Source organism: Passer domesticus, chromosome 3 (assembly GCF_036417665.1).
Source record: "Passer domesticus isolate bPasDom1 chromosome 3, bPasDom1.hap1, whole genome shotgun sequence".
NCBI lineage: Eukaryota > Metazoa > Chordata > Aves > Passeriformes > Passeridae > Passer > Passer domesticus.
The window spans coordinates 91,907,196-91,933,220 of record NC_087476.1 but is presented as its reverse complement, the minus strand read 5'-3'; the positions used below and the strand labels follow the sequence as shown (position 1 = coordinate 91,933,220).

At 39.8% G+C, this 26,025-nt stretch overlaps 1 long non-coding RNA gene across 1 annotated transcript; it reads right to left on the bottom strand.

Moving 5' to 3' along the window:
* Positions 1-493: 493 nt before the first annotated feature.
* LOC135297138 (uncharacterized) lies at positions 494-26,025 on the bottom strand. The gene is made up of 5 exons (XR_010359197.1): positions 25,787-26,025; positions 23,979-24,089; positions 15,027-15,095; positions 10,843-10,963; positions 494-1,057 (listed from the first exon to the last, which is right to left on the bottom strand). It is a non-coding gene; the product is annotated as an uncharacterized LOC135297138 (long non-coding RNA).

Below are 26,025 nucleotides of genomic sequence, written 5' to 3'. Positions count from 1 at the left end.
TACAAAGTTTTAACAAGCTCAGTTATTGTCTCCTTCTAGTTTATGTTTTGATACTAAGGAAAGAATGTTATTCAAGATTGCAGTAAACTTGGAATATCCCATCTCAACTTTCAAATCAGATAAACATCCAGTGCTTTATTGCACGTATAGATAGCAAATAGAGAAAGATAAATGTGATACCACAGGGCAGGACTTTTACTTCAGTCTGACAGGTTCACAGTTTGGGAGATCTAAATTCTTTTCTGCTGCTCTCCCTCCCCCTGCAGTGCAGCCCAACCCCTTTGACTCTTGCTGGTTCAGGAGGCAGCTGGACCAATGCTGGGACAGGCAAAGCCTGAGCTCTGCTTCTCAGAATAGCTGGTGAGCAATGAGGCAGTGCCTCAGCTGCACTAAATCAGTTTGGTGTTGCTGACTGCAGCAGGCGAGGCTGGCAGACCCTAGCTGGGGACCTGGACGTACACCCCGAGGCTCTCTCTTACCAGAAGGAAGTTACGGAAAATGCGAACCCCAGAAGGAGGTCACCCTGAAATACATAATGGAGGCTACACACATTCCAGAGGTATTTACACTGCCCTTGAAGGAAATAGGCTGGTTTTTCCCCACTGTTTCATTTCTGTGGCACATTTTCCTTGGACTGCAGGTTTGTGAACAGTACTTCTTGCAAGAATACCTATGTTTGTCTTGCTGTTTTTTTGAATTGACATAGTTTGGCAGCCTTCAGCCTGGGAATTGTTTATAACCTTTTGGTGGCTTGAATGTAAATTACATTTAAGCATTTTTCCACTGAGGAAACATAAAAATTATTAACAACTGAAAATGAAATTGCTGAGATTCTTGTACATGAAGTTGGGAGTCTGAACCTGAGCCATTTCATCTTACTGTTTAGAAAGAGAAATGTACTTCCCATAGGACTCATCTTCTCCCTCCTGCAGTTTTTCTGGTGCACCTCTTCAGGGTGAGTAGTAAAAGCCCAGATGGCAATGAGCAGTCAGAATGCCTGAAGTCTGATCCAGCTCCCAAAGTCTGATCCTGCCTCTCTCCTGTTCTACCTGCAGACCTAGGAAAAGGAGAAGAGGTGATGCTATTTCTAACCAGCTGTGCCCCACAGCTGCTGGTGTAATCAGTGTAGGATTTCTCCCCATGCTCTTTTGAGATGGTGTCCTTTGCAGATAGGTGGGTTCTTTAGGATGCCTTGTTTTGAAGCTCAACTTTGTTGGCTTGCCATAAGGCATGGGATATTGTTATTTCTCCTAAGTGAGTGTCAGGTACCCAGGGGTCACTGATGTAGGGGAAAATATTTGATCCCTGACTTAGCGGAAAATTAAATTACTTCTTCCTGATTTATAGAGGTTACTTTTCTTACCTTTATCACAGTCTCTGGAGGTTTTCTTTCTGGGTTGAGATTTTCCCTCCCCCAAGAGGCAGCCTAAGGTTCAGTCCTTCTAAATTACCCAGGGGCATGAATCAGCACCTGTAACACTGAATGGCTGGGAAGAGTCTTGACAAGAACTTAAGGACAACTAAGGGAACTTCCATTAAGGCTTCTAATTATGTGTTTTACAAAAATATGACCTAGGATTTTTAAACTGAGGATGAATTAACTGCTGTATCTATCCTCATTCATTTTGTTAAAGACACCAAGCTGCTCTTGTAGAATGCATTTAAGAAGCCAAGTCTTTTCAATATTGCTGTGTACGTGCTTCCTGCAATTTTTATAAAGTAGTCCTAGAGGGCTGATGTTAACACATGCCTAAGCATCTCCTGGTCTCCCTCCATTGTCGTAAAAAGTAGGAACAGAAATTGTCCTCCAAAACAAAACTATTAGAGTTTGTCAAAGGCTTTCCAGTGGCTAAATTCTATTTAGGTAGATTTTGTTTTTGTAGTAGTAGAATGGATCATAATCTTATTTCTATAGTGTTACTACTTCCTTGCTGATAACGTAAAATCTCAAAGAGGTTGACTTTTGCAGGTATATAGAGCTGATCTTTGTTTCACTTCTGCACATTTAGTTTTTGTTTTTATTGCAAATTGATTTTCATCACAATGTGCAAAGTTGTTTCCAAATGTTCGGAGATATCTTCATTTAATAACATGAATACAATTTACTGTCAGTCAAAAAAGCCAAAAATTTTTAGAAGATAGTAGTGATTTGTGAGAATCTCCATTATAAAGACAATAGAAATGGCTTTATTTTGAGGATGTGCTAAGCATCCATATCCTGAAAAATCCATCTTGCAAGTTGCTTCTTTGTGTTGATTATCCCAACATTTCAGTTCCAAGCCATTAATTACACTTTGGCAAGGACTGCATCATTTCCTGGGATGCTCATTAAAAGTGCATTTTGGTTCAGGTGTAGAACCTACAAATCTCTGTTAGCTTATGCTAAATTTCCTATCATTACATTAATGTGTTTAAAAAAAATAATAGTCTCCTACAAATGTGACTACTGAGTAAGAGAAAAATAGCAGAGCTCTAGTGCTAATTCATTTACCAGCCCTGGTGGGGAATGAGCAGATTCAGTGTGATTCCTAAGCATTTAAAAATTGGCAGAATTTGAGCAGAGATAGTTAAAACTCTGCATGCACAATACTTTTTTGTACTCATGAGGGGAAAGGCTTAGCATTTTAACTAGAGAGCAGCTTAAAAATGTTATTCTGCAGCTTTGTATCAAGCTTGTATTAAATGAGAAAATCTGAAAAACATTTCAGAAAGCTGGCAAAATAGAATTTATCTTCCTTCATCTCTCCCTAATTGGATAAGTGGTCTGGTTTGTCGTACTGAAAAGCACACTCAAGTTGTTTTCTCAAATTAGTGAGCTCCTCATGAATTCCTACCTTGGTCCAAGTGCTATAAAAGTCTAATGTCTTACATAAGTGCTAAGTTAAGGATTTAGCTGAGGCATAAATTGGTGTATTGGCTTTGTATCAGCCATTTACATTAGGGTGCAGTTTATTCTCTGCCTCAGGAAAAAATGTGCTTCAGCTTGTACTCAGGAGCACTATGATGAGCTCTCAAACAATCCCTTCTCTGTTCTCCTTTCTTAGAAAAATTAGGAAAATGTAAGGCTAGCAGGTTAGTGATGTTAAGAAGGAGTGCTAACTAGTAAGTCTTAAAACTGCTGGAAGAGGAGCTGATTTTTCGACTGAGAAGTTTATGGAGATCCCCTTTGGGGACAGAATAAATTAGTGTAACATGTGGAATTTATTTTTTTCCCCTGAGTGTTAAAACATCTCCTGTAGCTTTGCATTTTATGCAGCTCATTTTCCACAATAAGAAGCTGCTCTGCACAATAAGCTGTGTGCCTGTGTATGTGTCTGTAAATAAATACAGATTTATTTCCTACAGATCCTCCTCCCTCAGCACTGGTCGCCCCTCAGTGCAGTTCTGGTTAAGCTATTACTGTGCCTGAACCATTTGTCAGGGGAAGGAAGTGCCTGCAGAGAAGTGATACATTGCTCTGTAGTTTCTTGCTGTGAAGTGTTGATTTTAAAACAGGCTGGCAGGCTGCAGCCCACCCCATAATGAAAAATGAACTGGCATGGTTTAGGAGGTTTTGGTTTTCTTTTGTGCTGTTGTTCTGCCCGGTTTCGGGAATCTTTTATTATCTTTCAGCTATGCCATTCTCAGCAATAGGTTTATCTCTTAAGTCTGGCCTTGTCCCCTCTGTGAGCTCAGGATTCTTTTCCATTTCCATTTCTACCTTTTTAAGCTGTGATAACCCTCCTCTGTTCTGGTTATTAGCCACCAGGGCAGGTGTGTGGTGCTTTCCTTTAGAAAGGATAATGGTAGCACCCTAGTTCAGTGAGCAGCACAGTGATCATCTTCTGTTCTACAGGCTGAGAGCACCAACAAGGGTGTCAGTGTAAGACAGGCTGGAGAGTGAAGACCAAAAACAGGTCAGCATGGGCTAGTCTGAAATAAAGTGTAAAGGAACTCTACTGCCATTCAAAAATATTAATTTTGCAGTAATAGCTATCTATAGATAACTTGGATTGAGGGCAAGGCTGCTCTCTGCATACCAACAATGTACAACTGAGCTTTTAGTGATTGGTGTTCTCCAATCAGACATTTACTTTACTGCCCCAAGAGAAGTTGTAGCTGTAGGAAGGAGCTTCTGCCAGGCTCAGGGACACACAGCATTCAGATGGGTCGTACAGAAATTATGTATCACTTGCAAAGTCTAATGAGGCAGCTGGTTGTGTCTTTGTGAATTTATAATACAATTATCAAAATTAATCAAGAAAATATAATTCTAATCTTGATTTCCTACTGGCCATCAAAACCATCCATCTTAATATCTCTGCTTTGAGAAGACCTCCAAGGTCATTGAGGCTTATAGTGGAATAGGGACAGTGATAATTGATCTTTCTGTGGGTCACAGTTGTAAAGACTCAAAGAGAAAATTTCAAACTTGCCTTGCACTGTGATTTCCAGTAATGGACCCCTAACAAATGTAACCAGGGGAGTGAGCTATTCTGTAGTCAAAGGCAGTAGGTTATTGCTTTGTTCCTAATAAGGCTGTCTCAGGCATGCAGTGCACAGTTGCAGTGAATGAGCTCATATTTACCTGTGCCTGAAGAACAGTTAATGAAGCACATTTGTTTTCATTTCCTTTACCTACCCTACATTTACTAATTACAGTTCCTAATTAGTGAAATCAGCAGTTGAACTTTGGCTTTTAAAGCACCAAATCCATGCTGTGCTGTAGACAAATTTACATTCCATTTAAGCAAGTCATCCAATTAAAATTTACTCATAGAAAAAAATATAATACACCCAAATGAATACATTATTTCCTGTATTAATCTGCCTCCTTTGCTTTTCTGTACAAGTGGGCAACCTTTTCCTTTATCCCAAATGGGAATTCATGTTTAAAAAAAAAAAAGGGACTAAACCCAGCCCTGAAATAGGCAGCAAACAAAATTAAAGTTTCTCAGGTTAAATTAGTAAATTAACATTTTTAAATCAAGAATTGTGAAAAAGAAAGCTCTCCCTCTAATCTTCCTTATATGACTGCATTTAAAAATTGAAAAAATGTTGTAGGGGGAGCAAGTAATTTGAAATTTTCCATTCCACATGAAAACAGCAGATGGCAGCAACACAGACTGTGCATCCAAATCTGGGGTTTGTCCTCTTCACTTGGGCGGGTAGGCTTTCAATCATTTCTTGGGTAATATCTCATCAAATTGGTCCTGAAAACATAAGAAAGCCAAAAATTCTACCTTCTTTCAGGCATGTGATCTCACTGTCTGTGATCTTCCTCCCGGAAAGGTATTTCTTGGCTCAGGTCTCTCTGGACTGGCACTGAAGTATCCTTTGTCCTTTTATGTGGTTTGCAATGCTTGGGAAATGGTGCTGGAGGCAAAGGTGAGTTCCCAGAAAAGCTTGGTCTTTTTGTTTTGTTTAAAATATAATATTGGTGAATTAGGACATTTGTCCTTTGAAAATGTCCTGCTTTGACAAAATCCTTAATGGGTCACAAGTCCCAGGGTTTACTCTGCATACAGAGAATGTTTTAGGCTGGAGACAAGGTATGAGAAAATTGCTTCCTGAGCATCATGTGATGCATAAATGGTGTCACAGGCAAAGGCAATGCTTCTCATAAGAGGAAGAAAAATGTCATTCAAAATCTAATATTGTTGAAGTTATGAGACAGGCATTGAAGACAGATTTTTAATATCCAAGTGCTCGTAAATTCATCCTTTGAACACCAACCAGTGGAGGTAGGATTTCCACAGGTAGTTCAAGCATGGGCACTGGGTTCTGCAGCTCCGTATTTTCAGAGATATAACATGTTTTAAGGAAATGAACCCTGAACTATAAAGGGCAAGTTTCATTAGGACTTCATAGGTGAGGAAAACAGACAGTATGGGTCAAATTTGACAAAAACATGTCTCAACCATTCCTGTAACATTATGAATGGTGTTTGAGGCTTTGTACACTCCTTTACCACATTTCAGAAGAGGCAACTCAGTCCTCTTCAGCAGACATTTCTAAATGTTTTTAAATGTTGCGGTTTTTTCCTCTCTACTCTGCCAAACCTTCGACAATCTTCCCTTCTGTTGTGAGATAGAAGAGGTTCTTTGGCTCAGACGGCCCTGCCAGGTTGACTGCCTGTTCCAGCCCCACATCACATCTGTGGTACTCTGAAGTTTCTTTGTTTCAAATTAAAACAGCAAAATTTCTAATGGCTTCATAGTGACCTCAAAGTTCCAGTAATCTCTGTTTCCGTGTAAGCCTTTTAAAGGTTTCCTGTCTCATTCTGTAGCACTGCATGCTTTGGTTGAAGTATGCATGACACGGAATGACATTTTGGTTTTGAATAAAAGATGCACCAAACAGATTATATTGGCTATATGTACTATTTTCCTCTGCCAAATCTAAGGGTTTAGAGATGTTGCCAGCATTTTCTTCATGTGGAAAGCCATTGTGAGCAGCTCCAGCTGTTACAGTTTGTGAAGATCAAAATCTATTTTAAGTCTTCTTTCTACAAAGTCTGTCAGACCAGAATCTTGCTGGAAGAGGACAGGTGGCAGCATAGGAATGCTGAAATTGACTCATCTCTCGTATTTTTCCAATTTCAGTATGATTGCTACTGTATTTTGTACTTCAGGTTATGTTCTGAAGCCCAGGAGATTGGAACTGAATGTTCTTTTTGTCACATCCCTCCCTACCTATGTCAGCCTTCCAGCAGCAGGGAGTGCAGAGCAGGGAGTACCAGTTACCCGCACTGACCACGAAACTGTGAAAAACCATTTCCATGGCACACCACACCAGTAGAGCGGATGAAACAATGGAGTCTGCCCAGTTCTTTTACCAGAATGGAAGAGGAGGATGAGCATCCAGTCCTCTGGTTTAAGACAAGACTATAAAGGTACCAGATAAGTGGAAAAGGCAAAAAGCATCAGGCAGCAGTAGACCTTCGTTACTAGTTGAAATTAAAATACCACTACATAGACCATAAGGGTTTCAGGTAGATGAAGCAGTAGAAGCTTGATTGTGATGGCAGGTGTTTGGAAGAGCTATTAAATTACTCTAGCTGGTTCCACATCAGTAAAAAAGTGATTGATTTTGAGGACTGCAAAAACTGTATTGTAAAGCTAATAAGCATTAATCAGATGGCAAGAAAAATGCAGGATTGCAGGAACAGGGAAGAAAAAAAATGTGGAGGAAAACGTATTAATTATGCCTGACAACTAGAGGGATAGACCAGCCTCTCTTTAGCAGACATGGAATCAAATTAGTAATCTTCTTCTTGACTTCTGTGCCTTATGGGTTTATGCACATAGGAGGAATTCTGCTAAAAATATGCTGTTTTCAGCAGAAAGAGCTCCATTTGAATCATCTTTGTATGTAGCCAAAAAAAATTACTTGAGAGCATTTTGAGTATTACTGTCTTTCCTCCAGGTCCAGAGAGGAGGAGGAAGACAGGCTGGAGAGTTGGAGGGCAGACACCAGTTTCATACTCTGCTCATCCCTCCCTCGCATGCAAAATTGCACCAAGAAAAATCAAAATATTGCCCTACTCCAGCAGCAGTGCTTTATGCTCTTTCCTACTTCACTATGTCTATCTTATTTAAATGTGGGGTAGTGAAAATCCTGCTCAATAATATGTGTCTCAAATGGAGAAAAGCTACATGATGAATAAAAGGACTTTCACAAAAAGAATGTAATTTCTCATGCAAATTCATTGTCTTTTGATAAAACAACCCTGGGCTTTTTAAACACCAACTGTTATCTGTAAATGTCACTGGAACCACATTATAGCTGGAGTGTGAGAGTATGGAATAAACACATGAATGTGCTTATTGAATGTAACGTGAATATGCAACATTAATAAAATTCTTTCAGTGTACTTGGAATTGGCTGCATTTTACTTTTTCTCAGCATTCTTCCTGCATTTAATTCCTGTACTGTCTTTACTGGTTATTTAAACAAATTGGTCTGGATTTCATCTGAAATAAGCCAAGGAAGGCCATATATATCTTTTAAAAGAAAATTACCTTTTTAGGATTCCTACTACTTGCTGTATGATTGCAAGTACAGTTTATCCTCTCATTTCAGCAGAAAAATTTGAATCACAACTGGAATGCATGTCTCAAAGAGAGAAACTCTACCAGCAATGAAGCCCCTCATCAAAAATTGTTCCCAGTAGTTTTAAGAGTGTATTGAGGCTTGGATTGATTTTGTGGTGACTTTGGTTTGGTTTCGTGCCATTATTCCAGAAAATACAAAGATCAAAGAAAGAAAGACTTATTGATTGGCTCGGATCTGGTCAAAAACTAGATTTGTGTCTTCTAATGTAACTAACATTTTACAGATGGCTTGGTTCATGTTAAAGCTAGGGATTCATGTAGATTGAATTATCAGAGGATTAGAACCAGCTGCATTTAATTTGAAAATATTTTTGTGCGTATTCTGTCCAGCAAAGCACACAGAGCAGACTCTTGTAAGAATTCCAGAAAATGCCTAAAAAACCCCCCATGGAGAATAATGGAGAGTCTGCCCCTGCTTACCACAGGTTACATTTTGTTCAAAGAAACCATGCTGTACATGGCTGAACTCTTGAGTTCAGGTCCATATATCTCATCCTTGACTGTAAATTAACAATAAAAAGAATCAGTTCTGAAGAATTTAGCTGAATAAAATTAGAATCTAGCCCGGTATCCAAAGGAGATCCATAAGACACTGGAAGTAACTTTCCAGTTTCCTGCCTTACATTTGAGCACCTTCATAAAGGGATTTGGAAAAATCTGATTCTAATTTTGTAATGTTTTGCACTGACTATGCACATCTCTAAATTACTACACCAGATGCAAAACAATGGAGTACCAACACCAGTGAAGAGTGAATTCATCTGCTAGAAAAATTATACTTAATGATTTACTTCTTCATATTCTGAATATTAAAATATTTTCATACTATCTCAGGACACACAGAAAAGTCAAACAGAACAGCACTAAAAGAGTCAAGATTTTCAGTTGAACTAGATTTACCCCATTGCATTCAAATTATTTAAAGCTCTTTGAAGATACTGATAAAAGGAATCTTAAATTATAAAATTTATAATGTAAATATAATTTATTGATACATATCAAAGATATGTATCATTAAAATACTGTCATCCACATTTGCAGCAACATTACTACCATTAACTAGATAAAACAAAACTAGTTTTTCTAGTGTTAGTACTCTGTAGTTTATCCTATTCCAGGTTCTTAAGATCATTACTTTTGAAATATTATGAAAAACAAGGAGGAATTCTTGCTTAGTACCCTTGATGTCTTTTTTATTGATACCCACTTACATTGAAATTATTCTGGATGCTCATCTGCAAGGAAAATCATTTGCTGCAAAATTGAGAATTTGTTTGCTAAGTTCTCTTTGCATATATGTGTTAGATTTAAGAATAAATTATTAGTGATGCTAGTAAGACCAGTTAGTTTTTAAGGGTGATTCTTTCCATATTTATTGCATGGGGTAATCAACTAAAAAAGCTCAGGCTTACTTGGAAGAAATGCTTCATATTTTTATTGAGTTGAGGGGATATTTCTTTGCAGAACTTTCTTCCTGAAGCAGATCACTTATGGTAAAATCAGTATCCTTTAATGCATGTTTTTCCCATAAACTACATGTCCCTTTACAGCTTATGCTGATGCTTCTGAGAAGTCTTTGTCTTCAATAGAGAGCCAAATCAATTACTAACTTCTCATCCATAAAGCTTATAATGTGGGCCAGGCCCACTAAAGTCGAGTGCAATTTTGCATCATGTACTATAGCTAGAGGACTTTATTAAAAATGTACCTTTAATCTTGTGTGCTTGTATTTGTATATCCAAGGAAAATACAAAGCAAAATCTTAAGTCTGTCTTCATCTTGTCTTGGCAGTCTTTTTGCATCACATATGAGCTGTACAGATGAAATCCAGTTCATCCAGTTAAGCATCTCTGCCTGGTTTTTGCTAATTACCTTTTTAATTCTCAGCAGTAGCAAGTACAGTCTGACTTGCTGCAGCAAACTCTAATGAAAAGTATAATTCAACTCCCAGGAGATTCCATTCTGAAGTCCTACTGTATTTTTATTTCTGAGTATTAGTTTAAAAGGAAAATATGGGTCTTAACATTTCTCAGCCATACCAGAAAAAGTTAAAAGGCATTTGGGCCCAGGGTTCAGTAAAAGATTCCATACTTGTGCAAATATTTATTTCAGTTTTTGCTTGCTAGCAGTTATTAGTTTTAATCATGCGTTTCATCAACTATTACCAGGCTTCTACTCACAGAAAGAAATGACCTTGCAGAAGTCTTTCACAAATATGTGTGGTTTTATTCCCTTTTCAGTTTGCATTCAGCTTAGGTTTTTGGGCTTTCTTTACCCCTGGGAATATGGAAAGTGTTTTAACTGTTACATGAGATTCTCTTGTAATTAGATGTCTTATTTTCAGGACTTCAGAAAATAACTTATAATTTAGTAATCAATTTTACAAAATTAATTGTTTATAACAGGAATAATTATATTATATATATATACAATGCATCAAGCCTTGTGTTTTAATATATAATATTCTATTTTTTTATATACATGGTCTTTTAATACAATATATTCCAATAAAAATCTCTGCCTAGGGTATACAGTGTTTTATAAAATGCTGATGTCTCAAAAATAAATGAATAAATAATTAAACATCCACTGAACTGCAGCAACTTTCAGAAGCTAAAACTGCTGCACAGAAATTAACACACTTTCTAATGTAAAATAATACTTCTGTCAAGAGAATATATCTGATCTAAGATTTGGTTGCAGAGCACTTAAAGAGAGAGCGGGGATCAGTTAAGTGAACATCAACCTGGACCAAGAGCTGATCTCTCCTCAGCCTCTCCTGGGGCGTGCTCAGCAAGCATCCCGGCTCCACATCCAGATCCAGTGGGGGGATTCCATCTCTTCTTCTTCAAACAGTCATGACTGTGCTGCATGAAGGAAGGGAATACAAGGAAATACATCTGGGCTAACTAGTATATTTTTAAGAGCAGATATTTCAAACTTTGTGTTCCAGCCCTTTAAAAAGCAAATTGGTTGGTGGAAATAATCTTCCTGATTGGTTTGTAGGTTTGGTTTTTTTCATTTCCAAGCCATTGACTGTTACTGGTGGGTCACGTAAGTAGGTCTAACTAACAGCTAATGTAAATTAAAATATTGAAGAAAGGAAAACTATTCATGATAGTTTAGCTTAGTCTGCTAATGTAAGTATAAAGAAGTAATGAAGAAATTTAAATAACAAAGAAAGATGTATTAAAGAACAAAGTCTAGGCCAGCTCTTCCTCTATTTACTTGCCAGGACTGGAAGACAGATTTTGTTTTGTTTTATGTGCACTAGCTTCTTGGGACAGCATCACTTAATCATGTCCATAAACCTCCCAAAACCTGGCTGACAAACATCTCTGTCCCAGGTGACTCACACCAAAACCTAATTGTGCAGAGAGGTGTCAATGAACATGCAAACCAGATTTCTACTGCCTCAGTTTCAGGACTAGCCAACATCTTCAATGAAATAAACATAAAATAAAAAAAATATTTGTCTGATGTTGATTAACTAGAGATTTTGTAATAAAGCAAAGTATAATGATTCAGAATAGCCATGCTCAAGAAATTGCTTCACTGATTGTTTCACTAAGAAGGAAAATGGAGAATAGAGAAGGCCAGGTTGCACAATATAAAGCCTTACATAATTACATGTATTATTAAATAATATTATGTGATGCAATTCTAGATTTATAAAATGGACCCCAAAACTAACTGGAAATTGGTAATGCTTGATAGCTTGTACATCTGATTATCTACAGAGCTGTTCAGTTCTGCCCATGGAATTCTCTAGGTACTCCTTTGCTGTTCCTGTTTTATGATTTAGGAGTTTTTTTGTTCGTTAAATCATGATGCAACATTTTCTGGAGTATTCACAGATTACAGGTATTTTCCTGATAAGGTTATATTACTGAGGGCTGTGATTCCACCTGTGGATTTACTGATGAACTATGCCTGTAGGATACCCTATGGCTTTCCCTGGGAACCAAGGCAATACAGACAAAATTGTCAGACATAAACTGGTAAGATCATAGTGAAAGAGGGCAGGTGGGAAGCAAGAAGCATCAGGAGTGTTACTGGGGAGCAGAAAGGTGGTCTGGAGAAGGAAGCATGCTCACTTCTGAGGCAGCAACACCTCATCTGCTTTATGGGCAATGTTGTACTGCAGCTGAATCAGCTTTGGAGAGAGCCTTAAAGTTGGCTTGGGGAGCTTTGGAGGATGAATTGAGCTGGGAGCCATCAGCAGAGCAACATCCATCTCTGCTCACTGGTGCCACAGCTCTCAACCCTCCACCCGCTTTGTGGTCCTGCAGCAATATCTGTTGGAATAATTTAACAGCAGCACAGGTTTGTTTTCAAAAACTACCTGGAAATAAGAACAGCACAGAATTTTTAAGCCTTTTGTGGAAGGACCAAATGTAAGGTCAAAAATGAGAGCCTGTAATATAAATATGGTAGTGAAACTGTTCCATGTGTCTTGATCCCTGCTCCCCGAGATCACTGACAACTTCTTTTGTGTTAACTGAAATGGACTTTGGATAGGACCTGGTAATAATTAGAGTTCAAAATGTCTGGCACTCTTAGGAAAACAGGTGGATGAATCCATAACTAAGCAAAAAATGAACTTATGCATATTTATTGTGGACAGCTGCAGGCAAAATCCCAATGTTTTAACCCTATACAGCCTTTGTTATGTGCCTACATTTATACAGCCTTTGTTATGTGCCTACATTCCTTTGCACCGACCACCTGTTATTTATCAGTTGCACCCCACCAACATTGCCTTATGAGGAAGAATTGTCTGTGATTGATATGGACACCATCCATGGCCTTGCCTGAGGGACTCCCAAGGAAGTCAGGGACATCTGCTGTGAGAAAGGACTACTGGCTGCCTGCAGGAGTGTAACCCTTGAGTCTGGATCTTATTTGGAATAAATACATGTGGCTCTTCATCACCTTTTGAAAGGGACAAATTTGCATAGTAAGAGGAAGAAAAGCAAAGACACCAAATATGGTACCACACCCTCCACCCATGAATGTGTTTTTCCAGCCTTTCTTGAACCAATTAAAACTATCAGGTGAGCATTTAATGAAATGTGGCTTAATATTGTTTATCAGTAAATGTTTGAGATAAGCATACTCTGCAATAAAATTAAAAGAAAAAGAAGCAAGGACTGTGTCTAGCACACATGAATAATTTTCATGAAAAAACATGCCTTAGCATTACAGTTTTACCATATACTTCATTATTTTCCCTGCTTTGCTGCTTTTTAAAGGACTAGGACTGCTTCCAATAAAAGTGGGAGGCAAAACTTCACTTACTCCAGAAGTAGAAGGTTTGAACTTTAAAACACTCCTTTCACTCACTGCTACTGATATTTGTCTCAATAACCAATATATTATACAGAATTTGAAATAGACATTCTAGAAGATTTGTAAAATATCCTTGTATATTTTCCATAGCTCCATTATGCATTGTTAAATTACCACCTACTCCCACTAAATCCACTGACATCAACCACAGTCTTTTGTTGTTACCTTCAGAAGGTTCTGTATCAGGCCCTAAAATTGCCCTTGAAAAATATAATTAAGGATGAAATCCTTATTTCTTTGATGTTAATAACAAAACTTTAATTTTATGTAAGTGTTAATGCCAATGATTGCAAAGAAATGAATTTAATTAAATTTATATAATTATATAATTTTGTATGAAATGACTAATATTTCTCTATTATTTTCTAAAAGTGATTTTTTTTTTCTTTTTCTCAGTCTGCCAAGACAATGCTGGGATGGCCATCAATTGTCAAGATAATCTGAATCTCAGTCTTATAAAATACAGTTGGAGGTTCACATTTCAGGCACTGAGTGCTGTGAATATGAGAAAAATAATCAGAGTAAGATTTTAACACACACCTCTTAATCTACGTTAGTTTAATTTATTTCTCTAGGTGTTTACCTCTATTGAAAAACCACTGTGACTCAGCCTATGCCCTTTCATTTTTTGAATAAATGTCGTGATAGAACACATTTCTTCACTCTCTTTAAACTACTAAACTTCTATTTATCATTACAGTTCTACCTGTAGTTGATCAGGTAAGTAGTATAGGATTAAAATGACACCATGGAAATTTAAAGATTCCTTCCTTCCTTCCTTCCTTCCTTCCTTCCTTCCTTCCTTCCTTCCTTCCTTCCTTCCTTCCTTCCTTCCTTCCTTCCTTCCTTCCTTCCTTCCTTCCTTCCTTCCTTCCTTCCTTCCTTCCTTCCTTCCTTCCTTCCTTCCTTCCTTCCTTCCTTCCTTCCTTCCTTCCTTCCTTCCTTCCTTCCTTCCTTCCTTCCTTCCTTCCTTCCTTCCTTCCTTCCTTCCTTCCTTCCTTCCTTCCTTCCTTCCTTCCTTCCTTCCTTCCTTCCTTCCTTCCTTCCTTCCTTCCTTCCTTCCTTCCTTCCTTCCTTCCTTCCTTCCTTCCTTCCTTCCTTCCTTCCTTCCTTCCTTCCTTCCTTCCTTCCTTCCTTCCTTCCTTCCTCTCACAAATAAATACCAGGTATAAATTTCCAGTATCTGTTTGTTTATATTAATATTCACAGAAATCCCTGCAGTCCTTTGGGTGTTATTATCTTGGGAGGAAGAATGCTCTTCTTTCTGTGTTGGCTGTCAAGTCAGGTTTTTCAATCTTCTTTCAAAAGATGAATTTATTCCTCACCAACAACTATGAAATGTATTTCTAAACCACATAGAGTTTGGTTTTAGTGGGACAATTTTTTATTTGGAATAGGGTTGAATTAGAACAGGATTTGAACGGAGCAGACATGTATGATCACTGAAAACTATTTCTGGGTGAATTCTGCATTGAATTAAAGAGTTTTGAAGTCTTACTACTCTCTGGAAAAATTACTCCCTTTCATATCCTAGAGCTCTGTGCTCCCACCAGTTCACATACCTACATCCACACTCACCTCAGTCCTTCCTCTTCACTGCATCATGCTGAACTCTCCTCAGGACCTGCTGTGACCACATGCTTTCATCTAGGACAAGGGTGTGACAGCAGTTTAGAAACAAGCATTTCTCTGCAAATTGCCTCTCCCCTCCCTCCCCCCACCCCTCACTCTGTTATGGAGGGCAAAGTCTTGGATTTATGTAATCATAGGAAAGGTATGTCATATCCACTATGCTTTAGGGGTGTCTGGGCAGAGAGTTAGTGCTGGATAATTGGTGCTCTATTGTCAGAACCCAGGACGTCCCCCTGACGGTCCTGGATGATCCGAGCCCCAGCTAGGGGGCTTTGAAGCCCTGGCAGGGGGGTTGGAGACCCTGGCATGCAGCCAAAGACACCTGTGGCTTTGAGTTTGACCCATGGAACAAGTTACCATCTTTGTATGAAGAATTAAAGGTCACAAAAATTTAGATAGCGCAACAGTAGTTGTCACAGGATGAAAAGTAGAATTTTGTAGAATTTTACTATGGGGGTCTAGGGCACAAGATGGAGGAATCTGGGCATTGTCCTGTCCTTCTTCCTTCTTCTTCCTAGCCTCCATCTTCTTAGTGATGCTAGCATTTTGAGATTGGTTTAGAGTAGAAAGTCACTGTCTAACATAGGTGATAGGTATTGGAACCCAACTGTAAATATCGAATACGTAGTTTGTAGTATAAAAGACAACACCAGCCCTGTGGGCAGGGAGTGTGCCTCAGACTGACCTGCTGCACAGACCTCAGCAGACCAGACAGAAAATATTTTAGATAAAAAATAATAACCTTGAGAACGACAGCGGAAGACTCCTGATCAGTACTTCAATGGCTGGGTTGGGGAAAACAGACTTTTGACACACCTCGGGATCATCTCAACCAGAGGGAACCTGAGACTCTATAAATTCACATTCTCCATTACTGCATATATCCTCCCTTTGTAGCCAGATTACAAGTATGAAATCTCCATAACCATTTTTCACAGTCTTCTGCCTAGATGTACTAACAACTCCTTGCTTGGCCATATCATAATTATTTAACATTTTTCTAAGGCTCCCATTCCCAAAGTTTTCTTTTTAAATATAATGACTTCCTCCTAAATATAGATATTATCCTTATTCTCACTTTAAGGCAAGTCTATCTGTGATTAAGAAGTTATAAAAAGAGAAACAGATAATGTTACCTGGCATACACAAAATGTTACCTGGCAGAAAAAAATGTTACCTGGCAGAAAAAGCCGGGGTAGATAAAAATCTCTTTTCCTCTTTTGCCATTGTAATGCCTTAATCATGTCAATGGATTCCCTGCAACAGCCACCCTGACGGCAACCTGAGCTTTATTCCTAAACCATGCAGGAAGTGTGGCTGAACAATAGATCCCTTGTGCTTACTCCAAATAGGCAAATAGATGGCAATAACACCATCAGATCTGCCTTTCCAGTTAGCTTCAAGTAGCATTAAAAATTACCGGAATCTGGATCCACCTTTGGTGCACACAAACCTGAGTGTATTTCAGCAGCACATAAAGCCAAACCAAAGCTATGTATTTATTTGCACTTCCAATGTAATTATCATTTCTCTTATAGACTGTGAATGTATGGATTGTTCTATTTATCTATGAAGAAAATATTGTGCAAGAACTATTTCTATGCTAGCACAGTAACCACAGTTATTATTTAAACAATGTGATCTGGAGTTTAGATCTGGATGAACCTGTCACAGCATTAATTTCTGTTTTCTGATTAAATGGATAAAATTCTTGGAATTATTCCTTTCTTTTGGTGGTCTTTTAATTGTCCTTTCATTATTTTGTAAAGTCTAATATTTGAATTTGAGGAACTTCCTAAAAAATAAACTTCAGTCCTGCTCACTTCATGCTGGCATCCTTTGGAGTTTTCAGTACTCTCTCCTGTGAGCCCTTGGAAAGCTGTGTAATGTGTTTAGCACAACAGAGTGTTTTCTTTTTCCTGTGCTTTGCTTGTCAACTGCACATCTTTGACTTTCCACGTCTCCAAGCAGATTGCAGATGTAATTTAGTGCTCTCTTCTTCTTATAGTTTGTTACACAGAGGAGGCAACAAATCTTTCCTTCACCATGAGATTCTTCCCTTGTCAGTCATATTCTTTAACGGTGTTATTTGCAGCCTAAAAGGGCCCTTGGTCTCCCTGACAGGCAGCAGAGTTTATTTCTGGCTCAGCCACTCTTCCACACAGTCATGCTGTCAGTTCACTGCAGGTGCAGGAGGTGGATTTCTGCACAGGCAAACCCCAAGTGAAAGAGAGACACCCGAGCACCAGCTCCTGGTATCATTTTAGTAATGCCAGCCTGGCACCTGGCTCCTGGCCCAACAATCCCACCCCGGGACACTTTTGTCTCAGCCTACCCCTTATTCTCTGCAATTCTTCAGTTACACACCCCCACAGCGTCCCTTTTATGAATTTCTACAACATTTTTCTTTCAAGATGAGCAGTTTCAAAAATAAACTTTTTAGATGGATTTTTTTCAGAAAGAAGATCCAAAAAGCATGGGAATATTAACAAGGCAAATTTGATTACTGTTTGGAAAGTACATCTTGGTACAGTATGTGGCTGTTCTTATCCAGCAGTGTCATGCACAGACAGAGGGAAATCATATGTATTTACAGAGGGAGAAAAGTATTTGGCTGCCTCCAATGCCTTCAGCAGACTTTTAGGTATTTTAGTGAAGAGTGTGCTATATTCCTTTCCAAATTTCTGTGGGCCATAACGGCAACTTCCTTGTTGTTTCATGGGTGAGTTGTACTGCAGGCAGGACATCCACATTCCTGTAGCTGCTTCTGAAAGTGCTGCTGCATCAGGGGTGCCCAGGCACCTGGGGAGCTGGGAGGCTGGTGAGGAGCCCACAGTGCCATGACTCCCCTCTGCCTGAGTCCCTGCACTGCCAGGGCTCTCCTGAACATCTCTGGCAGCCCACTCACTGCTCAGTGTGTTGAGGCTGTCCCAGATCTCTGCCAGCACTGCCTCCATCATGCCCATTGCCTCTGCAGCACTTCTGGCACCAAAATGTGCTCCTGAGGATCATGACACACACATATATGTGAGATGAGAGAGACACTTCCTACTTCTCCAACCCAGAGCTTTTAGAATCTGATTTTGCTCATACAAAAGTGGGTGGGTTTTTCCCTGTCTTTTCTTCCCACCATTCCTGATGTCCATCAGAACTGAAGCACAAGCAGAGATCCTGCACAGTCCCAAGCTTGCAGGGCTGAATCTCAGGACATGGACTCTGCAGCCTCTCGACCCCACAAATTTGCAGAGACATCATTTAATTCACAAGAGACACATAAACAGAGGAAATGGACCTTATTCCCCCTCTCTGCAGTGCACACACGCTCCAGAGCAGCCAGACTGTGGCCTTCTGGTTTTCATTATGACTAAATGTTGGAAGTGTGGTGTGCACTTTCCAAAAGGGGCATATTGTGTATTTAATTTATGAAAGTAAAGAAGAGAGAAAGAAATACTCTTTTTGGTTCTAAATGTGAGAACTGGGGTAGTGTTGTGCCATGTCCTCCAATGATTATTAGCCAAATGTCTGTGTAAATGCTGTTAAAAAGAAGTGTGATACTGTTTAGTTTGTAATGTGGGTGTGTACAGAGTCTTATTAACATTTCTTGATAAGAAGGACATATACCTCGTGGGAAAAAAAGCTGTAGTATGTGGTTGCTATTTTAGTTCTGAAGTCCTGATATTTTTAGCACCTTCATTTTTGGAATAACTTCTACCAGAGCTGTATGAAACAGAGATACACAATACGTGCAGAGAATGCATGAAAAGACTTATTTTACTTTAACTGTGCATATGTACTGGGCTGCATAGTACAGTGTGTGTACTGGGAACTGGCTTAGAGCTGAGACTTGGCAGTGTAGGGGTGTCCACAGGACAGATAAACCAGCAGTTTGTGCTGACAGACCCTGGGCTCTGCCTACAGAGCTGTAATAAGACCTTACGAGTCCAAAAAACCCAAAAACCTCAGGAGAAACATAGGCTGTCATAAACCAAATTCATTCCTACTTTGTGAAGATTTAAATCAGAAGTTCTTTTTTGATCCAGTTAGGTTAAAATCTAAATTGCAGAAATGACTATTCCTATGTAATAATGTCTACTCTGTGTAAGCCTTTTGCAGTGCAAACTCAGGGATGTAATGGTTGAAGGAGCAAAAAACCACAGGCAGAAAATTCAACTGCAATTACTGGGGGAAAAGAGAACACCTCTCTTCCTTCAGCTGGATCTTCTCTTGCCCAGCATTTGTTCCTTTTTTACATGGGCGGCATTCTGAACTACAGGCAGAGCTGTGTCTGGAGAAAAGGTTTCTTCCCTAGGAAGTACCAGAATTTCAGCATGTGTAGAGCATATCCCCTCAGCTCAACAGGGACTGAAGCTCAGACAACAGCCCTATGCATTCAAAAGTCCAAAAATGATTAGGCAGGTCTAAAAATCACAAGATAGAAAAATGCCAGCTGTGCAATTCTCTTTCCATTTGCTTTGTATTGTTGGAAGTTTTCAATTTTCCTTCCACTTTTCTCTGTAGTTCTGAGGGCAAATTAATTTTCAAGTGAACCCTACAGGACTCTAGAAACCACAATAAAAACAAACAAACAAAAAAACCCAACAAAACACAAACCAACAAAATACAAAACTTTCAAACTGTAAGAGTTAGAAAAATTACACCCAAAATAGTACAAAAATAGCTGAGAAGGATTGGTTTATTACAGTAAGAATGGAGAAGGAGGACATCAAATTAATTCCAGAAGTTGATACTGCTGACATGATGAGGGAAGGTAAAGGACAATATAAGTTTCTAATATGACAAGTATGTGTGCAGACAATATATTGTAGGGATGGGAGGTTGCCAAAGACTTTAGAAAGCATACACAAAGACACAAAAGCATTTATATGAGAGCAGAGCTAAGCATCTCTCTGCAAATTCTGGAACTAATCATGCAGATTGTATTTCTTTCTTCCTTAATCTTGTGGTAAAGCAGATTGGGTGTTAGCTTGGGAAAGAAAGCCTTGCTGCCACCATGAAATCATCTTGGGCTTCCTTCACTACTTCACCTCCCTCTTCCCCTTTCCTTCAGGACCCATAGATACTGACAGTATTATTTCTGTCTCGTTCTTTCTTCCCACTACTTTGTTCTTAAGATTTTATGTGCACATTCAGGGATGTTGAAGGTATGTTTCCTAACTAGGGATGAAAGTTCTTGGATGTTGCGAGTCTGTAATCTGTGAGAAGATGATGTGAATCTGTAATCTCTGTTCTGTTCTGGAGGGAGGATCAGTTGTTGTGCCCAGGTGGGTTTACCTCTAGTCTGTGCTCCCGTGAATTATATCTGCTTGTCATTTTAGTGGCAGAAGCAATTCAATAAATTCAAGTCAGGGCACTGAGGCCCTTTGAAATGAAGGGACCATGCACATGCCGAGCCATGGGGTTCTCCTGCACCAGCCGACACCTGAGCACAACACAGACAGAGCTGCCACAGAGCCTGAGCCACAGAACAGTGAGCTGACCTACCAGGCCTCCCAAGGATACACTGGAGCAGGAAGTGCTGGCTTTGAGGAGTAGAAGCCACATATCCACTCCTGCAGGAATAACCAGTGATGCTTCTCTGCCAGCAGGGCTTTGCTGGGGTAACTCAGGAGGGAACTGCCCCAGGCAGGCAGCAGAACCTGCAGGTGCTGTTTTCCTTTATGAGCAGCCCGTGGATGGTTCTGCAGGACCCCAGATCTTCTCAGGCAAGAGGAGCTTTAGAGAGAGCAGAAAAGAAATATGCTTTCACAGCAGGGAGGAAAAGAGAAAGATGAGCAGTGTGGCACTAAACAAGGAAGAAAATCTGTTGGGGGAAAAAGAAGAGTTGGCAGTGGGGAAAGCCAAGTCCAAGTACTAGCCTGTGGGTTGCACAAATTATCTGTGCAATTAGGATAATAGCTTCCATGGCAGTTACTGTGGAAGAAATATGATAAGACTCCAAGAGACCCAGCAGAGACTCAGCTACAGAAAAGAAAAAACAAAATTATACACAGATGAGAGATCCCATCCTTTATTCTTCAACATGCCATATACCAGGTTATGTGGTGATTTCTTATGTATCCCTTATTTTTCTTTGCCTTTCGAATCAAGTTTTCTCTCAACTTTTTCCCTTTTGGTTCTGTGTGCATAAATCATTAAGGCTGGCACCGCTTTGTTGACTTCATCTGCACTAAGAAATCTTGTGCAAAGTAGTACATGATATAGTGGCAACATCTGAACCATATTTCACATGAATGCTCATATATCATTGTTTGTAACACTGCAAGTGCACGATTGCTGAATACAATTACAAATTACCCTGCTGGAAGGATAGTGAGACTTAAATTGTGCTGTTGCCTGTTGTTCTTACTGGAAGTTTTCTTCACTGGTGCAACTATGACTCCTTTCCTGAGCACTACACTGCATGGCCAGACATATGGATTCTATCCTTTCTATCTTTATGGTGCAATACCAAAATATGCTATAATACCTGACATAACTCCAACTGAACCAGCTCCAGAACTGGGAACAGTTCAGCTGCATCAGCACAGTGGTATGCCCAGGCTAATTAAAATAGGGCAGAGGCTGCACTGATACAGCTATATTGTTCCTGAAACTAAGATATTATCTCAGCCAAGAGCTGCACTGTGCAATACAGTTACACTCTTTTAAGCCTGGTGAGAGATATATGGATATGTTATTTAAGATGCAGAGACAAGCGCCCATGTAATAATTTTCACCTTACCTACCTGTTCTAAATATTGGCCCAATCCCAAAAGATTTTTATCTTTATTCCCAGGTTTTCCCCTACATTTCAACAGCTGCTGAAGAAAAACAAAAACCTAGAACCAAAAGTGATTCAAGGAGGGAGTTCAGAAAAGTTATCAGCCAGTTCTTGTCAAATTCTTGAACAGAAATTGTCCAAACTTTCCCACTAATATGAGACATACTCCCTTGTTCATTACTGTCAAAAATTTGGCCATCTTCTTAAAGCTGACCCATTTGTTTCAACATATGCACTGATATGACCATTTGTTCCAACACATGCAACTTAGTCCTTTTACTCTTAGTCTCTTAAAGATCTCACTGTTCTTATCTCTGCTGGCCCTATTTTTTTTTGCTCCTCTTTTCAAGATGTTACAATGTGTTGTGAGAAGAATTTCTCATGCATAGTTTTATAATAAACTTCCTTTTTTCTTGCACTTGTTTTTAAAATGTCTAGGCTCCTTTCTACATAGTCTTTGCTACTGATGCTACTGGAGGGAGGCTTCTTTTCCTTTTCATGACCAAGGCTTATGCCTGTCTTCTGCCTTCCACCCTATGAAAAACTGGCTTTTCTTCTTCCATGTACTAGATGCAAATTGTTGAGACTCCCAGTGCTTTTCACATTGAACTGAAGCAAGTGATGCTTTCTGAATATGTTTGTTCAAGACCCCTTCAGTTTCTCTGTTAGTCTCAGATAGCTGGAGCTTTCAGTGGATCCAGGCTCAGCAGACTCAGAAGAACAAATAGAACTGGAAGCAGGAAAGAAAATATGACAGGCCAAAAGCACTGTTACTGGCCACTGTGTGACTGCCTGCAGAAGCAATGAGGGAAATTTTTTTAAAGCCAATGAAAATACCTGCAGAAACCCTTCAGCTGGTGAATGGTTTGGTTCAACCATTAAATGAGACACCAGAGTGCCTATCCAAAAAGCTGATATTTCTAACAAATCTAATTAGAATCAATAGCTTTAGTTTCACAGGAGAGTCCTTATTAATGATGGCCTGGAGATGGTACACAGGAAAAATCAAAAGTAAATCCAACAATTTCCTGTCCATTCCAAATTTGTTTCTCTATACCAAAAATCCTTTCCTTTTGTTTTCACTCAGAAAAGAAAAATCTCAAGAAATTATAATTTCAGATTTGCTCTTTGCAACACACTAGAAGTGAAGATTTTTTTTTTAGTGTTAAGATGTGCACTTTTCAAAGGACTGAGTTTGTTCCTGACCTAATAATATTCGTTTTCTTTAGAAGCTTAATCAGCTCCTAGAGACAACAAACGGCAACTCTGCACTGCCCCACACAACCCTGTCTGGGCAGCTCCACAGGCATGGCACCAAGTATGAAATAAGAGATGTACTGAGCAAGTTTATCAATAAAAGACAGTTGGAAAAACTGGCATTTGGGAATGGATAGTATACAGGCAAAATGAACAGGAAGTGTATTCAATAAGGTAGGGTTTGATTTATTCATCTTCATCTGCAATACTTTTACAGGCAAAAATTTTACAAGTGTGGTCTATCAACACAACAATGTGGAGAGAAGGAAAGGAAATACATTTCTGACTTAGGTGGAGAATGTACCTTATAATCATTAGGCTCTTTCAGGGGAGCAGTTCTGTAATTGACTAATCAAGGAACACCCCCAAATATGCAGCGTTATCGTGGCCATGCCTTTATCACATGTGTGTTTGCAGGCTTCCGCATTTAAAAGTAGCACAGGGAATTGCATCTGCCTGTACTTTAACTTGCCTGAGAAAGGTTAGACAGTCACATCATGTGCATGAGAAGGTAGGGGCAGAAAGGAATCCTTTTCCATGTCAGCCACAATATCAGATTCTCCTGGATGTCACCTGCACCCAGGGGAGCAGGAAGAGCCAGAGCAGTGCTGGAAGTCTGCTCTCACAGCTTGTCAGCTGAGATGCCATGCAGTACCTCCCCTCAGATGATCCCACCAACACAAGTCTCTAGGGGTAAGCCCTCAGGAAGTAACATGAATTTATTCCCAGGGTAAAATATGCACATGTGTAGCTTCATAAGAAGGAATTTCCTGTTGCTTGACTAGCCTCAATCCAACCAACCCAGGCAGAAAGCCATCTTTCTACCTGCATTATAGCTGAAACAGCAATTGTTGCCTTACTTCTTCCTGAATGGTCCTTTACAGAATTACTTGTGTCCTCATCATTTACTTCATTGCAAATGTAATAAAATCAGGCATTTTCATTTCTTCTTGTAAGGAAGGCCCACAGATCTGTAAAAAATGTCATTGCCCTAGTCAGAACATTTCCCTTTTGTGTTTTTTGATTGTATTAAATATACTTCATTAACAACACTAACAAACTAGGACACAAGAGAGATATCTCCCATCATGCATAATAAATCTTGTGCTCATTTCCAAGAAGTAGTTTTTCCTTCCCTTCTTTAGTTTCTTTATTTTTTGTTTTGTTTTGAAATTTGGGTGGAGTTGGGTTTTTTTTAGTTGTTGGTTTTTTGTTTTGTTTTGTTTTTGTTGGGTTGGGTTTTTTTTCACCTCTTAATTTTTTTTAATTTAATTGTATTTTTGGTGGGAGGGGAGGACATTTTTTGGTGACATTTTTCCAATACAGGGCTTCATTAAGAGAGAGAAAAACAAAAAAAAGGCTGCTTAAAACCAGCTTTGCAGCTATCTTTGACCTGCTTTGTGTAGCCACTGCCAAAAGTAACTTCTGCTGTGGAGCTCAGTAATCACCCAAGTGCTGCAGCACGTTTAAATTGATCTGCAGATGATGGGTAGGAATAAGTGGACTAGACATAAACACAGAGGGTGAGTGAAAGAACAGGCAAAAGAAAGATGTCCTGAAATAGATTATACAGGTCAAGTCATGCAAATGCTTTTATTACTGCTGATTAATTCTGTCAGCTGTTATGTTAATGCGCTGCATGGCATGAGCAGGCACCAAGCAAAAGTACAAAGAAGCTGAGACTATTTTCTAAATAAGGATGTGGCCCAGACTGCTTGAAATTGCGTGTGTCTGTGCCTGGCAGAGTGATGATGGATGATAACAGGATGAGAATGAAATCTCTATTGCTGTGCTTTGGCAGTGCAGATACATCTCTCTCCAGACTCAAGGAATGAGAGGCAGGTTGTTTGGTTGTTTTGGTTTTTTTATTGCCAACCCCAAGCCTTTAGAAATCTTGAGACCATCTGACACTGTGTATTTTTTATAAAAACAGCTATCAATTCTGGTTTTGGTTGCCCTTTATTTTCTGGACTGACAGCACTTCTTTTTCAGTAATCCTACTTCCATATGGGCTAGAACTACACTTGATAAAACAGAAAGCCAAAACTTTGCTGTGTGCCGAGATCTGGGATCTTGGGAAAATTACATGCTGCACGAGCTTCTGTTAACATGATGCCATTATGTAACTTATCGGTAAGGTCAGACCTCCAGATGGGAAGCACAGGGATGTGTGCAAGCTGGGACAGGCTTCACTTCACAGATTCAGCACGCAGGAAAAGAGCACCTGAAAGGCTTTGGGAGGTACTTGCAACACAAGCCTGGCATTTCAGCCGAGGAGGTATTTAAGAGAAGGTGAGGACTGTCAAAGGCATACACAGAGCAGTGCATGGGCTGCTGGAAGCAGCAGCCAGCTCCCAAGTGAGAAAATCTCCCACAGCCAGTGGTGTGAACGCTCGCCAGGACGGCCTCAACCCAGCAAGCTGGGAAAGCAGCAGCTTTGCTCCCTGGGAGCCAGGCTGCGAGTGAGGCTTCGTCCTTCTGGCACTTTGGCACCTGCACTGGGCTGTCACCCACAGCCATCCTCAAACACGTCCTCCACTCCGCTCCTCTCCTGAAAAACAAGGCGTGTGCATTGCTGCAGTGACAGGAGCTCTTCCACTGCTGTAAAAGAAGGGAGTTTTATTCTTAAGGAAACACTTTTCCTCACCAGGGCTCTGGCATGGCCCACCTGGCTTTCCTGAGATGCGGGATTCCCCTGCAGCTGCACAGAAAAATTCCCCGCTTCAGAAGTGTGACGGGGACTTGAAGTGCTGCCTGCAGGGCCCCGAAGGAGTTGAACCTGGTGAAAGTTATGGCGTGCTGAGGAGGGGACAGCCCCTTGGGGCTAGGACAGTGTCAGGTGTGGGTTTCCATGGGGGCCAGGAAGAGGTGGAGCTCTCTCTGCCTCGGCTGTGAAGGAGGCGCACA